Source organism: Hemitrygon akajei, chromosome 19 (assembly GCF_048418815.1).
Source record: "Hemitrygon akajei chromosome 19, sHemAka1.3, whole genome shotgun sequence".
Lineage (NCBI taxonomy): Eukaryota > Metazoa > Chordata > Chondrichthyes > Myliobatiformes > Dasyatidae > Hemitrygon > Hemitrygon akajei.
In genome coordinates this window covers 21,986,064-22,004,279 of record NC_133142.1, presented here as the reverse complement: position 1 = coordinate 22,004,279, position 18,216 = coordinate 21,986,064, and the positions used below count along the sequence as shown (strand labels likewise).

Sequence of the window (18,216 nt, the reverse complement as noted above, 5' to 3'; positions counted from 1 at the left end):
GCTCTCTTCTCCTGGTCTTACCTTTTCAAATGTTTAGTACTCCGTTTTGATATTTGTGAGGTTAAATATCCTCTTGACCTCAGCATCAACAATCAAGTCAAACCATTGAATTATCATTCAACCATACATGGATACAGCCAAACAAAACAGCATTCCTCTGGGGCCAGGGTGCAAAACAAACACAGCACATTCAAAATAGTGAGCAATAAAAAATTTAAGCATGGGGGAGAAACATATACATAGACCAAGACACTGAGCGGCATGTCCTGCAAATTGATGGCAGAGTTCCTGACCATACAGCCTGTCATTCCACTGATCGAACACTGGAGGGCAGCACTGATGGGCGAGACCAGCCCCCAGCCAAGCACAGATGTCAATCTGCACCACATCCGGCATGTCCTTCCCTGGACTACAGCACCAGGCAAACCCACGGCTTGAGGCCTAGCCCTCGCTACAACCGAGACTACACAGCTCCTGCGCCACTTGTCTCACCACTAAGCAAGGGAAGCAGGTCTGCAGCATCTTAGATTATCATTGTCCAACAAGATCTTGTGATTACAAGAAAAACATCCAAGACAATCACTCATGCTATCTTAACTGCATAACATTTAGTGCTTTCCCTTCCTCCCTAAAATTTGATGATCAGAATTTCACGCAGGACTTTAATTGTAAGCTAACCAATGGTTAAAGGTAACTTTCTTGCTTTTGTATTCCATACATCTACTCATAAAGCCCAATATTTCTCATGAGCTATTAACAAGTTCCCCAGGCAATCTTGCCACTTTGAAAGGTTTATGTATGTCTATGTAAGCAAGCTTCTCCTAGGACTGAGGAAGTGAAAAGTGGTATCTAGTGTATTGTAACTTTAGCTCTTTCCTTTGATAAGCCTGGTAATGCTAAACTCTGGAGACACAGAATTTGGATCATTGCTGTTGTGAACCATGAATTTTATAAGGAAGATGTGTCAAGTGTATTTGTACCTTATTCTTTAAATGGTGCTCTTTAAAGCATGGGCACAAATTGCATAGCATATCATGGGAACAAAGAAGGAGTTATATTTCTAAATCCTGTGTCAGAACTGGAACTTCTTTTGACTTCTTGCCTGAGTAGTTAGTGTTACCAACATTTACTGTGTTTATTTCAGATTTCCAGGATCTCCAGAAAAGTTAATTTTCATTTATTGCCAGCATAGTCTTGATGGTCTAAAATGACCTCCTTCTGTATCTTAACAGTTTTGTGATTCAATATTTCTTAATATTAGGTCACGTTCTTACTTGATCACCATAGTGGGCCGTATTTCAAATCATGATGAATCCATATGTGTTTGTTAACACCTCTGTATCCTTCTCACAAAGCTTTTCCCATAAAGCTTTGTGTCATCAGCAAACATGGTTATTCAATTCTTTCATCCAAACCATTGTGTTTTAGAGGATTAAAAGATTGACGTGTTTTAGCTTTTTGGACGACTGCAGAATGATACAGAGAGCACAACAGATCACCACCGCTCCTGAAACCTGTCTGAATATTTGTGGGTTTTATTTGTAAATTTGGTTCATTTTCCCATGTTCTAGTTTTCCTGTTTCATCCTTGCATTTCTTTAAATTGTGCATGTTTTGTCGTGCTCCATGTAGTGGAGAATTGGCAGTATTTGGTCCAGATTTCACTGAGTGTTGCCTGTCATTTGTGTTCTCTGCTACATTCCTCACTTTACCAGAATTGGTGCCTTTGGTTCTGGAAAGCTGATCTCACTAGAACAATGATTCCCAACAAGGGCAGTTGCACGTCCTCAGGAGGTGTTAGAGGAAATAGAAGTCGTCGGAGGGTTTAAGATTCTTGGAGTGGGGAGGGGGAGGTAAGCGGCACTCTAACTTGAGGTGTGAGACTTGACATTATTAGAGCAGGCACTTCCAAAGAAAAGGCACTAGAAGATAGGAAGGACCACGGCTCTGCAGGCAGAGAGCATTCGTTGTCACAGTGTATCTGGTACTCAGCAATCCCATTTGACCTTACCAATCAAACCAATGTTATCGGGGATGCCTAACACAGCAGTCATGATACCCAACACTTCCCCTTGACTCACGGCACAGACTGAGTTCATGCAATTTAACAATAGGTAAGTCAAGTATGGGGTGTCTTGGGAGGGTAGCACCTCTGGTGTGGGGTTTGCTGTGCCCTTTTTTAGGACAGCTCATCCACCTTTGGTTCCCACCTGGCGCTCAGCTCTCATCTATGGCTCCAAGTAGCTGTAGCACGCGCAGCGGCCACACCCCGGTAAACCGTCTCGGCAGACGGGCCAAACCAGGTGAGGGTAGCCGACGGGTCTTCGACCCTCGGTGAGGCAGGGGATCTGCCTGTCCTAGTGTGTGGAGTCTGGCCATGGTGGATTGAGCGGAAGAGACCAATTAATAGTCCAGTGGTCAAGAAGGCATGCCAGCAGGCGTCGTGGAGCGCTAAGAGCACGACAAGGCACTTAGACATCCTGGTCATCCACTGCACGAGGTGGTGATCTCTTTAAGCTCACTCGACAGAAGGCAAAGGCCAACCACTGCTGTAACCTGCACATACATAATTTCCCAATGTGTCAGAGCGGCGTGGAGGGAAATCGTCCACCAACTGGAAATTTCAGATGCGACCTAACGACGAAGTTAAGTACATCCTCTCAACTTTCTCTGCAGATCTATAGAAAACAGGTCGCACAATGATACAGCGCTGGCTGGCACCAAATGGTGAAACAGAGGTGATCAGTGAACCTGCCGACCCTGAGGGTTCCTCTTGAGGTGTTTAAAGTGACCTCGGCTTCATTTGTGAGGTCAAGAACCATCTTTGGGGTCTATGAGACCTTATGTGATTGGTCATTCGAGCTAACTGGAATGGTATAAAGGTAACTTGCCGAATATCAGCTCTATCCTGACTAACAGTCAGATTCCAATCTGAAGCCTGTCAATTTAATTTTCACTGTTGTGATTGTCTTCATCTTCACCTCACCGTTCCTTTGTGTGCTGCTGCCATCGTTCCATCCATGTTAATGCGCTAACATTGTCAATATCCGATAGGCATACCCAGTTTGTGTTAATTTTCTATTTCAATTTATCCCTGTTAATGACAGATAAATACATACAGCATGATCTCTATGAGTCTGAAGGCAGTGAAGCCTTGAATTCTAATCCTAAGAAGAAACAGCAACTACAGAAAATGTGTCAATGCAATGTTACACATCTGCAATATAGTTTTATTCAGTTCCCATCAGATCGTGTCTTATTTGTAATGCTGTACTGCCTGATGAAGCCATGAAACCATCAGGATCTCAGCAACACTTATGTAAAAGTCACCCTGAAAAGACTACTTACGGTATTACTCAGTTCCAGAAGATGAAAGAAGCATTTGAAATGTATTGCACACTCGAATCATTTGCTAAGAAAGCTAAAAATGACTTTGAAAGTGGTCTCATTGCTTCTTAAAACATTTCCAAAATGATAGCAAGGTGTGGAAAATCTCATACAACTGGTGAAAGATTAATATGCCTGCTGTATCAGAAGCACTCATCACTGCTGTCAAAATGGATACCAGTATTCTAAAATCAATTCCTCTGAGTAACAACTCTGTAGCTCATTGCATTGACAAAATGAGTGAAGACATTGAGTATCAACTATGTACAGAGCTACAAAAAACAGAATTTGGGATACTACCGGATGAGTTAACTTTGTGAGACAACAAGGCATTGCTAATGGTATATGTATGGTTTATCAAAAATAGAAAAGTTTATGAAGAGATTCTCTTTTGTAAAAAGTTAAAAACAAGTATCAACTGAGAATCAATCTAAGATGGGGTCAAAATGTATATTGAGGATAAAAGTATTCCAATTAGGAACTTGATTTCTTATTCAAGAGATGGAGCACTATGTATGATGGTCGCTCTGCTGGTTTAGCGGTATTTATGGGGAAAAAAATCCAAGTCTGCTTGCAATCTGTTGTGTAATTCATCGTCAACATCTCCCAGCTAAAAACCTCAGCCAGCAACTTTTCTCAAGCATGACTCTTGTAATATCGGCTATCAACAAAATTAAAGCTCATCCATTTCATAGCAGAATATTTCACCAGTTATGCCAAGAGAATGGCGAAGAGTTTGAGCGCTTGCTTCTTTACACTGAAGTGCATTGGTTGTCAAAAGACTGCTGCTTAAATCATTTCTTTGATCTTTTTGCTGCTGTGTTTGAATTTTTGCTCAAAGTCAACAAGAGTTTGGGAAACAAGATCGAACTTCTATGTGGAGATGTGGCATACTTAGCCAATCTGTATAACAAAATGAACATTATGAAATTGCAAGGTGAGAATTTCAATTTAATCAAGGCAAAAAGTGCAGCGTCCACTTTTATCATAAAATTTGAAATATATAAGCATGGAAAGTATAGCACTGTCTTTCACAGATGTTGATTTGCAAGAGTACTGCATACACCTGCAGTTACAGAAGAAGAATTTTCAGAATTGATTCAAGGATTTGAATGATCTGGAAATTCCAGACTGAGTAATTAACCCATTTCTTTGCAAGGTAGAAGAACAGGAAGAGAGCTTGCAAGAAGAAATTATCGAAATTCAGAATGATGAAGCAAAAATGCTTTTCAAAAATGTTGGCTTTTGTAGTATGTGGCTACACTGTCGTACAAAGTTTCCTGGTCTCTGGAGAAGAGCCAAGCTGCTCTTCATTTCATTTCCATCTCCCTACCTTGTTGAAAGAGGATTCAGTGTAGGGAACCACATACTCACAAAAAAAGAGAAACTGCTTGGACATTGTTACATGTGGGGACTTAAGGCTTTTACTGTTATAATTGGAATCAGATATTTCAACTCTTGCTAAAATCCATCAAGTTCAAGGATCGCATTGATATCGAAGCTGCTGTGTAAGCTAGGTTTAAAGACAAATAAAAATTCAAATCATAATCATTTTTCTCATGTTAGCCATGTTTTTACACCATGGGGGTGCTGGAAAGTACATTGTGCCTAAGGGGGCATTGGCAGGTATGACGGTGCTTTGGGGGGAGCGTTGGCAAATATGAAAGTGCTTTAGAGGGGTGTTGGGCTAAAAAAGGTTGGAAAACACTGCACTAGACCAAGTGGTTCCAGACTTGAGCAACTGGGGTCAGAGTGGCAGCAGAGCTTTGAACAACAAATCTGGCTGATGTGAACAAGCTCGAACCCAAGAAACCCCTTTAGAAATTTTTGACTGCAAGCAATGTCCCACTGCAGCTTTGCTGTTCTGTTATATCCATCCTAAGTTTTTTTATATATTTCTGACTATTTGAGATTCAAAAGAAGTTGTTTGAAATTAATCAAATTATTCATTCGAACATTTTGAAAAAGAAGAATGCTCAAAATATGGAAACAATGAAAATAGTAGCCTGAGTAATAATGAAAAATAATTTTCTATTCTTTCTTTCTTGTCTGCAACTCTGTACTTCATTAAAATTAGTGGGTTCATGGATTCTTCTGGAGGTTGGAGCTGATAAAGGATTCATGAGCAGATTTTCCAAGTATCTGCTTCACCACTGTCTCCAAGGGGAGCCAGTAAATAATTTGTGGAGTTTGACCAGTGAACTTGGGTCTGTCATGGTTGAGTGGGAGTCCTGAAACCTACCAACATTTTGTTAGAAATTCCAGGAATACCATGCACAACTGCCAGTAAAATTGAGTAACATTCAGGCTTTTTTTTTCAGCTTTAACTTATTTTGTTATAATGCACTTTCCTCAATTTTATCCCACCAAAGTAGAGTTGCTGGTATAAGCCAGAGAAAATTGAAAACTATAAAGATCACGTTCTTTTTGCAAGTTGTGCTGATGGCTTATAACTCATTAATGACTGCTTGTTTTCTTTCATATTACAGTATGCATATCTTTGTTTATAATTTACAAAAATACAGACTTGTGGGAATGTAAATAACATTTCAGATAACAAGTGCATTTTGCTACATTTATTACCTTGACCTGTGGATAGGATAGCTACCATGACTTTTGTAGCGATGCTTCTTAACATTGTCTCCATGTAAGGAAAGTAAGACCATAGGATGTACGAGCAGAATTAGACCAACTGGCCACTGATTCTGCTCTGTTCCATTGTACGGTCATGATTGATATTTTAAAATATAATCCCATTCTTCCACCTTTTTCCAATTTACCTGTCAAGAACCTATCAATTTCTGCCTTAAATACATCTAATAACTTATCCTGCACAGCCCTCTGGCAATAAATTCTATGAAATTACCATTGGTTGGCTGAAGGCATTCTTCCTGATCTCACTTTTAAAGAGTCAAGGTTTTATTCTGAGGCTCTGCTATCATGCCCTCGACTCCTACTAATAGAAAGATGTTTTTCATGTCAACTCTATCAAGGCCTTTCAGTATTTGGTAGGTTTCAATAAGATGCCCTCTTCATTATTGCCTTGTACTTCTGAACTCCATTGAGAACTGGCCCAAAGCCATCAAATGCCCACATATGTCAAGCCTTTCATTTGCAGGATTAGTCTTGTGAATATCTGCTGGACTGTCTCTAGGGCTAGTACATCTTTCCATAGAAATGGGGCCCAAAACTAACCTGACCAACACATTAAAACCTCAGCAGTTTATATTCTTGCTTTTAAAATAAATGCTAACATTGCATTTAACTCCCTTACTACCGACGCAATCTGTAGGTTATCTTTAAAGGAATTCTGAATTAGGATTTCCAAGTCCTTGAGAACCATCAAGTTGGCTTTATTCTTCCTACCAAAGTACATAACCCCACACTTGCCTGCACTGATTACCATCTATCATTTCTTTGCTCACAGTCCCAACCTGTTCAAGTCCTTCTATAGATTCCCTTCCTCTGCATCCTATTCCTGTCCCATACCTATCTTGCTATTGTCTGCAAACTTGGCCACAATACCATCCATTCCCTGATACAGATCGTTAATACATGAAATGAAAACCTGTGGTCCCAACTCTCTAACTTCTGTCAGTTCATGCTAATTAGTCAGCTATCCGTGCTAGTACATTGCTTGTAACATCATCGACTCATATTTTGTTTGACAAGGTGCTGCACACAAGGCTGCTAAGTGCTTTCTGAATATCCAAGCTAATAGTACCCACTGTCTCTCTCGCCCAACCTGCTTGTTTATGTCCTCAAATAATTTCTCCGTCATGTTCTACCTTTGGAAAAACCATGATGACATCACCCTATTTTATAAGACCGTAAGACAGAAGAGCAGAACTAGGCCATTTGACCCAACGAGTCTGCTCTGCCATTCATCATGAATGATTAATTAACCCTCTCAATGCCTTTCTCCTGCCTTCTCCCCATAACCTTTGACACCCTGGCTAATCAAGAAACTATAAACCTCTGCTTTAAATATACTAAATGGCTTGGGTTCCATCACTGTCTGTGGCAATGAATTCCACAGATTCACTACCCTCTGACTAAAGAAATTCTTCCTCAACTCTGTTGGAAATGGATGTCCCTCTATTCTGAGGATGTGCCCTCTGGTCCTAGACTTACTCACTATAGGAAGCATCCTCTCCACATACACTCTATCTCGGCCTTTCAATATTCAATAGGTTTTAATGAGATTTCCCCCCCCCCCCCCCACCCCTTATTTTTCTCAACTCTTTCAAGTAAAGGCCCAGAGCTATAAAACGCTCTTCATCTGTTAACCTTTCATTACTGGAATCATTCTTGTGAACCTGCTCTGGACCCTCTCCAATGCCAGCAAATCCTTTCTTAGTTACAGAGTCTAAAACGACTTACAAGACTCTTTTTTAAAAATATTATTTATTTATTAAATTTTAGAGATTACAAAGAATAAATGTGGTGATAAAATAGTAAGAAAAATGATTTTAACCCTCCCCCCTCCCCTTAACCCTCCCCCCTTCCCTTAACCCTCCCCCCTTAACCCTTTTCTAAAGAAAGAAAAAAAAAGAAAGAAAAGAAAGATTGCCTGGATATCGGAGGATCCCCACATGCTCCATGGAGTTCAAAATAATTTTGATATTTATTTTCACTTTCCCCAATTACTATAATTTTATCTTCAAAGGACCTATGTATCTAATCCTATCTTTTGTTAAGTATGGGAACCAAATTTTCAAAAATATATCATATTCATTTCTTAGATTATACGTAATTTTTTCAAGTGGAATACAACTATGTATTTCATTATTCCAACGATCCATAGTTAAATTTAAATCAGATTTCCAAGTAACTGCGATAACTTTTTTGGCTACTGCCAAAGCAATTTTTATAAATTTTTTCTAATACTTATTCAATTTAAATTTCGTTATTGTCCCTTCAATGTCTCCTAATAAAAATAATAATGGACTGTGTGGGAGTTGTACTCCAATAATTTGTTCCAATAAAAGTCTTAAATTAATCCAAAATGGTTGAATTTTAAAACAAGACCAAGTAGAATGTAAAAAAGTACCAATTTCTTGTTTACATCAAAAACATTGGTCAGACATATTTGAATTTAATCTACTTATTTTCTGTGGTGTTATGTATAATTGATGTAAAAAATTATATTGTGTTAATCTAAGTCGAACATTTATTGTATTTCTCATACTATCAGAACATAATCTTGACCAATTTTTTCCATCAATTTTAACATTCAGATCAGATTCCCATTTTTGTCTTGATTTATGAATTCCTAATTTAATTATCTTAAGTGCAATACTCTTAAGTGCAGTTTGATGAATGCCTTGTAAAGCCTCAGCATGACAGACATCCTTACTCTTGTATTCTAGTCCTTTCACAACGAATGCTAGCATTGCCTTTGCCTTCCTCACCACTAATTCAATCTGCAAAGCTGACAAGTCTCTTTGAACTTTTGATTTCTGAACTTTCTCCGTTTAGAAAATTGTTTACGTCTTTATTCCTTCTACCAAAGTTCATGACGGTACACTTCCCTACACTATATGCCATCCGCCATTTCTTTGCCTATTCTCACAATCTGTCCCTCTGCAGACTTCCTGCTACCTGCCCCAGCACCTATCTATGTATCATCCACAGACTTGGCCACAAAGCCATCAATTCCATCATCCAAATCATTGGCATATGAAGGGATCCCCAACTCCGACTCCTGCGGACCACAATTAATCACTGGCAACCAATCAGAAAAGGCCCCCTTTTATTCCCATTCTTTGTCTCCTGCCAGTCAGTCAATCTTCTATCCATGCTAGTATTTTTCCTTATCTTTAGTATCTTTATCATGTACTTACAAGTTATCTGAAATTTCATCTTTAATAATGGACATTAAAATCTTATCTACCACAGATATCAGCCTAACTAGTCTTAATTTCCCATACTTTGCTTCCTTCCCTTCTTAACCAGAGGGGTCATGTTTGTGATTTCTATTCCTCTATTGGTCTGCGACCCTCCCTGACTCAGTGATTCTTCAAAGATCACTACTAATGCCTCCACAATCTCTTCAGCTACTTCTTTCAGACCTCAGTGTGTAGTCCATCTGGTCCAGCTGATTTATCCACTTTTATGCTTTTCAGCTTCCTCAACACCGTCTCCTTGGAAATGGTCACTACACTCACCTCTGCCTCAGCTGTCTTGAACTTCTGGCACTTTGCTTGTGGCTTCCACTGCAAAGATGGATACAACGCACCTATTCATTTCCTCCGCCATTTCTCTGTTTCCCATTTATATTTCTCCCATGTCATTTTCAAGAAGTCGGATGTCCATTATTGCCTCTCTGTTACCCTAGATGCATCCAAAAATACCTTTTGCAATCTTCCTTTTTATTATTGGCTGCTTTACCCTCATATTTCATCTTCTTCCTTATGGCTTTTTTGTTAGTTGTCCTCTGTTGTTTTTTAAAGGTTTCCCAATCCTCTGCCTTCCCACTAATCTACATTTTATATTACTACTTTATTGCTTTTACGTCCCCTCTGACTTCCCTCTTTTGCCATGGCTGTCTCACCCTACTTTTACTGTGTGGTTTCTACCCTGGGATGAAATTCTGCTGCGTCTCCCAGAAAAGCTATGTTAATGTTTTGTCTTTGTACATTATGAAACATAAGAAATAGAATATGAATCGGAGCCAGAATCAGGTTTATTATCACTGGCATGTGTCATGAAATTTGGTAACTTAGCAGCAGCAGTTCAATGCAATACATAATATAGAAGAGGAAGAAAATAATAAATAAATCAATTACAGTGTATGTCTATTGAATAGATTAAAAATTATGCAAAAACAGAAATAATATATATTTAAAAAGTGAGGTAGTGTTCATGGGTTCTATGTCCATTTAGGAATTAAATGGCAGAGGGGAAGAAGCTGTTATTGAATCGCTGAGTGTGTGCCTTCAGGCTTTTGTACCTCCTATCTGATAGTAGCAGAGAGAAAAGGACTTTCCCTGGGAGCAGGAGGTCCTTAATAATGGACTTTGCCTTTCTGAGACACTGCTGCTTGAAGATCTCTTGGATACTTTGTAGGCTAGAACCCAAGATGGAGCCGACTGAATTTACTTCTATAGAAGTTTTTGAGTGTATTTGTTGACATACCAAATCTCTTCAAACTAATGAAGTATAGTCGCTGTCTTGCCTTTTTTATAGCCTCATCGATATGTTAGGACCAGATTAGCTTCTCAAAGATCTTGACACCCAGGAACTTGAAATTGCTCACTCTCTCCACTTTTGACTCCTCTATGAAGATTGGAATGTGTTCCTTCATCTTGCCCTTCCTGAAGTCTACAATCAGCTGTCATGTCTTACTGACGTTAAATGCAAGGACCACTCCACTAGGTGGTATATCTTGCTCCTGTACGTCCTCTCGTCTCCTCCTGAGATTCTACCAACAATGGTTGTATCATCAGCAAATTTATAGATAGTATTTGAGCTATGCCTAGCCACACACTCATGGGTATAGTGAGGGTAGAGTAGTGGGCTTAGCACACACTCCTGAGGTGCACCAGTGTTGCACCAGGAGGAGATGTTATCACCAATCCACACAGATTGTGATCTTCTGGTCAGGAAGTCAAGGATCCAATTGCAGAGAGAGGTACAGAGGCTCAGGTTTTATAACTTATCAGTCAGGATTGTGAGAATGATGGTGTTAAATGCTGAGCTGTAGTTAATGAACAGCATCCTGACATAGGTGCTGCTGCTGTCCAGGTGGTCTAAGGCCAAGTGAAGACCCATTGAGATTGCTTCTGCCGTTGACCTATTGTGGCGATAGGCAAATTGCAATGGGTCCAGGTCCCTGCTGAGGCAGGAGTTCAGTCTAGTCATGACTAACCTCTCAAAGCATTTCATCACTGCAGATGTGAGTGCTACTCACATCATTTATCTTAGGCACTGGTATAATTGTTGCCTTTTTGAAGCAAGTGGGAACTTCCACCTTTAGCAGTGAGAGGTTGAAAATGTCCTTGAATACTCCCGCCAATTGGTTGGCACAATTTTTCAGAGCCTTAGCAGAGTTGTTGTACATCCGATGACGCCTCGAACCTCATTCAAGATTTCTCTTCACCCTTGAAGTAGCCTTCTGTAAGTCGTACCTGCTACAGACCTGGATTGCAAGCCTTGAGTGCCACAGATCTAGACTTCAGCAGATGATGTGCCTCCTGGTTCATCCACGGCTTTTGGTTTGGGAATGTACAGCAAGTTATACTTTTGAGGTCAGTGAATTTGTGGCATGAAGTGATAAGATTTAGTGGCCATTACAAAAATGTAGTTGCAGGGTGGAAATGATTGGGAATTAAATATACAAGGGTATCCAGTAATATGGAAGGAGAGGCAGGAAGGTAAAGCAGGTCAGGTAGTGCTCTTATTTAAGGATAAGATCAGGGTGATGGTGAGGGATGATGTAAGATCTAAAGAGCAGAATGTTAAGTCCATCTGGGTGAAGATTAAGAATAGTAAAGGGGAAAACTATCATTGGTGGGAGTTGTCTCCAAGCCACTGAATAATAACGTTGCAGTGGCACATGTAATAAATCAAGAAATATCTGAAGAATGGAAGACTGGAACAGCAGTTGTCCATAAGACCATAAGATATAGGAGCAGAAGTAGACCATTCAGCCCATCAGATTTGCTCACCATTCAATCACAGGCTGATCCAATTCTTCCAGTCATCCCCACTCCCCTGCCTTCTCCCCATACCCTTTGATGCCCTGGCTAATCAAGAACCTATCTATCTCTGCCTTAAATGCACCCAATGACTTCGCCTCCACAGCCACTCGTGGCAACAAATTCCACAGATTTACCACCCTCTGACTAAAGAAATTCCTCAGCATCTTTGTTCTAAATGGATGTCCTTCAATCCAGAAGTCGTGTCCTCTTGTCCTCGAATCCCCTATCATGAGAAATAACTTTGCCATATCTAATCTGTTCAGGCTTTTTAATATTCGGAATGTTTCTATGAGATCCCCCCTCATTCTCCTGAACTCCAGAGAATACAGCCCAAGGGCTGCCAGATGTTCTTCATACGGTAACCGTTTCATTCCTGGATTTTGTCATCGGGCCCTGGAAGACAGCAAATAGCACTCCACTATTTAAAATAGGATGTGTGCAAAAGATGGGTAACTATAAGCCAGTTAGCTGAACATCTGTAGTCAGAAAAGTGCTTTAAGCTATCATTAAGGAAGAAATAGTGAAATATCTTGATAAAAGTGGTTCCATTAGGCAGGCCCAACATGGATTCAGGAAGGGCAGCTCCTGTTTGACAAACTTACTAGAGTTGTTTGAGGATATCATAAATGCAGCAGATGGAGGGAAACAGCTGGGTGATGTATACTTGGTGTTTGATAAGGTGCAGCAGAAAAGACCTAACCATAAGACAAAGATGGATGGGGTTGGGGGTGATGTTAATAGCATGGATAGAAGATTGGTTCACCAATGGGCCTGAGGCAGAGAGTTGGGATAAATGAGTGTTTCTATATTTGGCTGTCAGTGGTGAGCAGGGTGCCACAAGAGACAGTGATTGCTTTGTAACCGCTCACGATGATGTACGTTAACGATTTGGACGAGGATGCCTATTGTAGCGCATCTAAGTATGCTGATGACACCAAATTGAGTAGGAAAGCAAATTGTACAGAGGATGCAGAGAGATATTGATAAGTTAAGGTTATGGCAGGTGGAGTGGTATTTGTCCGCCGCATCTGACGATGACAGGAGACCTGTGCGGGAGGGTTGTTAAAGTGGAAAAGCCGCTGCAGTGGGGCAGTACTCTCTCTCAACCCCCAGTGGTACAAACGTGTGGCACAAACTGGAGTCTTCCTTGTTGCAGAATGGACACTGCAAGCCCCTTCGCCAGAGATGCTATCCCTCCTTGGACACCCCATACGTCCCAAGCCAGATGGAGCACAACGTTGGATAAATGCAAGGTCATTCACTCTGGAAGGAAAAATGGAAAATCAAATTATTTTTTAGGTGAAAGTTTGCAGCATGCTGTTGTGCAGAGGGGCTTGGGAGTGCTTGTGCATGAATCACAAAAGTTTGGTTTGCAGATGCCACAGGTTATCAGGAAGGTAAATGGAACGTTGGCCTTCTAACAGAGCGATTGAATTTAAGAGCAGAGAGGTCGTGCTGCAACTGAAGAAGGACATACTAGCTTTTGAGGTGATGTAAAAAACGTTCACAGTGTTGATTCCAGAAATGAAGGGGGTTAACCTGTGAGGAGACATTCAGTCACCTGGGACTATCCTCGCTGGCATTTAGAAGATTGAGAGGAGATGAAAGGGATAGATAAGATAGAAGCAGGAAAGCTATTCCTGCTGTTGAGTGAAACTAAAACTAGAGAACATAGCCTCAAAATTCGGGAGAATAGATGGGAGCCTGCTTTTCTCAGAGATAGTGAATCTGTGGAATTCTCTGCCCAGGTAAGCAGTAGCTGTTAGCTCTTTCAATACGTTTAAGCCACAGGTAGATTTTTGCTTAGCACGTGAATTAATATTTATGGGGGAAAAGCTGGTAGGTGGAGCTGAGTCCACAGCCAGGATCATCCATGATCTTATTAAATGGTGGAGTAGGCTCAATGGGCCTATTCCTGCTCCTGTTCTCATGACTCATGTTCTTATGAGTCATTCAGATAAAGTTAGACCTTTTCGATCCACTGAGTCCACACCGGCCACAGTGCATCCATCTACACCCAGTATACACAAACCATATACTCCTCAGCACTTCTGAGATTCTGCCACTTGTTCACACAAGCTGCAACCCTGCTGACCTGCACATCTTCGGGAGGTACGACTGAGAGAGGGCAGCCCCAAATGCATGTCTATGAGAAGAACAGGAACACCTAGACTAGAGGATGCAGTCACAGGGAGAAACCGCCAATTCTGCACAGACAACACTGCAGCTTTGGATGGAACTTGAGTCGTTGGAGGACATTGTTAATTGATAACTAACTGAATTGTTGAATCTCGTTTGGAATTAAATACGCATATAAGGAGACAATGCAACTTTTTGAATATAATAAACAATTATTATTTGTTATATAGCTCATAGTTGCATCTGACATTTTCTCAACCTGTTTGCTTCTAATACTACTTTGCATTTTTCATTTTGCATTCAGCCAGTAGTACAATTGCAAAAACATGACATTTTATGTACTGTTCTTCAAATTCACTGACAGTGATTTACTGTTCCATATAATTAAAACAAATAGAGTACCATTGAAGAAGCAATTCAAAATATGCCTGCAGTTAGCATCGTCTCCTTTGACTCCATAATAGTTCAAAGGTTTCATTAAATATCAAAGAATGAATACAAATTACAACCTGAAATTCTTGTTCTTTGCAGACATCCATGAAAATGAAGAGTGCCCCAAAGAATAAATGACAGTAAAAACATTAGAACCCCAAAGCCCCCTGACCCCTACGCACAAGCAACAGCGAAGCATTAACCCTCCCCTTCCCTACTTCAGCAAAAAGCATTAACACCTTTCACCCACCAAGCCAAAATGGCAGAGACCCAAAAAAGATCTTATTCTGCAGAACAACAAAAACTAATCAATTACCCGATAATTCAACATACCACAGCCTCTCTGTCTCTCTCCTAGTAAGGGGGCAGAGCAGTCTCTCTCAGTGAGAGGGAAGACATAGACAAGGCAACTCGCTGATTTACGGTGTTAAAGTCTGCCACATTATTTTTTCTGAGTTCTCCGACTCGAGAATCCGCAACAAATTCTCCCCCACCGATGAAGGACAAGTACAGAGCCCCTGACACCAGACCCACTGTTCCCAATATTCTGCTTTCTCCTGCAATGCTTCAGTCGACAGCACTGGCATAGAATCGGGTCATCCCCAGGGTCACGAAGCCTCTGAGCCCTGAAGGTGCGCTTGTCTTCTAGGCTGTGCCCTTGGGGTACTGAAAATCTGCCAGTCGGTGAAGACTGGGAGCGGGAACCATTGCCGCAAGGGACAAAAGTTTGAGTGCAGATCTAGGTCAGGTTCTTCAACAGAGCCCCATCCACCTTGAAAAGGAAAAAAAAAGAGACATTAATGGTAGAAGTAAGCTGTTTCCGTGGATGAGCTCGAGTAGGTCACTGCCTAGCACCATCTTAGCTCCGCCCTGCTGTATGACTACATAAGATGAAGTGATTGTCAGTTTCATTGATAGCTGGTAACTGGTGACCTAGTCTTAAAAAAATGTGTAAGCTGGGCAGAGTCCAAGATCTGTCCTTGACTATGATTCTTGTCCTGTGGGTGATTTATTGCAACTTTGTCCATGTTTGTTGTTCAATTTGAAGTTAACTATATCACATCTTGTTGAATCATGGGTAAGCTGGAAATTGTGCTGTGCGTTTTCCCCAGTCAACAGAGTTGTGGACTCTCACAACACCATCTTGATTCATATCCTGTGCCAATAATTTTTCAAAATCTGACCAGCATTATGTTTTCAGATTTGACATGATAACATTTTAAAAATTGGACTAATTCTACCAATTCTCCCATATCTGTTTCTTTGGACCAGAAAAAAAAAGATGTTTAGTTTACTTTGAGTAGCCAGAGATATAAATATCAAGGTTTTCAAATGCATCTGTAAGTCACATAATTACATAATTATGAACATAACTTCTTTCTGTTTAGAGCAGATGCTTCTTCATTTTTATCTGAATTTGCTACAGGGTAGCTGGAGCTTTGCAATATCTTGGGGTGCATGCATGATTCATTCCAAAGCGTGTAGAATGAGTAAGCAGTATTCCAGAGCAACACACACACACAAAATACTGGAGGAATTCAGCAGGTCAGGCAGCATCAATGGGAATGAATGAACAGTTGATATTTCAAGCTGAGACCCTTCATCAGCACTGGAAAGCGAGGGGGAAGGAGCCAGAATAAGAACGTTGGGGAAGGGGAAGGAGTACAACCTCGAAGGTGATAGGTAAAGCCAAATGGGTGGCTGGAGGAGGATGAAGTAAGAATCTAGGAGGTGATAGGGTAGAGAAAAAGATATCTGATAGGAATGGGAAAGTTGGCCATGGGAGAAAGGGGAAGAGGAGGGCACCAGGGTGAGGGGAAGAGAAAACTTGGGGGGGGGGGGGTGTAGTGTTAGGAATTGAAGAAGAGTGGAAAGGGAAAAACTTACTGTAACTTGGAGAAATCAATGTTTGTACCATCGGGTTGGAGGCTACCCTGACAGAATATGAGGTGTTGCCACATCATGGCTGTAGAGGAGGCCATGCACCAACATGTCGGAATGGGCTTGTGGATAGAAAATTAAAATTGTTCACCACTGAGAAATCCTGCTTTTTGTGAATGGAACAAAGGTGCTCAACGAAGCGGTCCCACCAATGTAGAAAAGGCCACATCTGGACCGAACCTAATGTCCGATAGCTATGTTTTATTTCCTCCTTTAACTAAGTACGTACCTTGGTATAGCAAATTCATCCTAAGCAGCTTTCAATTGCCCTTGTGTAAAGATTATTTAAGTTTGCCAAAGAGTAAGCTTGCCTCAGGAATCGGGCCCTGTCTGTGCTTTCGCTTCAAGCATTCAAGGGCTTTGGCAACACAAAACCAACTGCCTGATTACATTTTTAAGCATAAATTTTTGTGGTTTGGTTATTGAAGCTAAGGCCTATAGCAGAACCTTGTTATAATATACAATGTTATTTCAACTTTGTTTCTCCCTCATTACTCCCCCCTCCCTACACCTAAGGTTTTTCAGAAAGCTTCATTATAGTCAATAGAGGACCTCAGAACTCAATTACATGATTCCATGATTAGAACTGATACTTCTGTGGTCTCTACAGTTTATAATGACCAGATTCAGTTATTTCTAAATGAGGTGTTTTTGCTAATAGCTGTTATTATTATACTGCTCTAAGTTAGCAATTGTTAGATTCAATCTCTTGGAAATATGGGTACCTCGATGTAATCTTCTATTGAAAATAAAATAATCTGAACATGGTAAACAGAAGAATTAGACAATGTTTTTCATGAAAACAGAAAATGCTGGCAATATTGTAAACTGATGACATTTCAGCAGAATAGTAATATGTACTTGAGTTTGTGTTGACCAAAAATTTCAGCAGTGTAGTGAAGTAATAACTTCATATGATGGCATGTGAATGTTTTTAACCACTCAAAATATTGACTGAAGCACTTATAATGTATAAATTATGGAAACTTTTATTACATTCTGAAATTGTTTGTAAGATTCATATTAACAGCTGCTTGCAGCGTACGTCAGTAATGTGCTAATAAAATTTCCTGCATTACTGTTCGGGTGGCAGCGTGTCACAGCCAGTATAGCTGCTGCCTCACAGTGCCAGCGACTGGATTTTAATTGTTGTCTCCTATATTCACTTGGGCGGCCTCTTTGTGCAGTGGTTTCCTTCTACATGTCAAGTCTACTGTATATCCCAACTGGTTGTTAGGTTAATTGGCCACTGTCAATTGCTCCTAGTGTGTAGACATGTGGTAGAGTCTGGGGTGGTTGATGATAATCTGGGGAGAGTTAATTAGAAGGATGATTGATGTTCAGAGCAAACTCAGAGGCCAAAGAGCCTGTTTCTATGCTGATTTTCTATGATACTCTTTTTATAAAATAAAAATCTAGGCATTCATTGTCACAAAATGGGACCAGTCCTGATAAAGGTCTCGCTCTGAAACATTGACTGTCATTTTCCTCCATAGATGCTGTGACCTGCTGATTTCCTTCAGTGTTTTATATGTTTCTCTAGATTTCCAGTGTCTGCTGTTTTTCTCATTGTCAGTACTTAGATGGCCTTTAATTGACAGAATCACTTTTCT

General features: G+C 40.5%; 1 protein-coding gene across 2 annotated transcripts in view; it reads left to right on the top strand.

Moving 5' to 3' along the window:
* Positions 1–18,216, top strand: part of LOC140741811 (ERC protein 2) — a 767,514-nt gene that overhangs the window by 371,610 nt on the left and 377,688 nt on the right. The gene's annotated exons all lie outside the window — the stretch shown is intronic.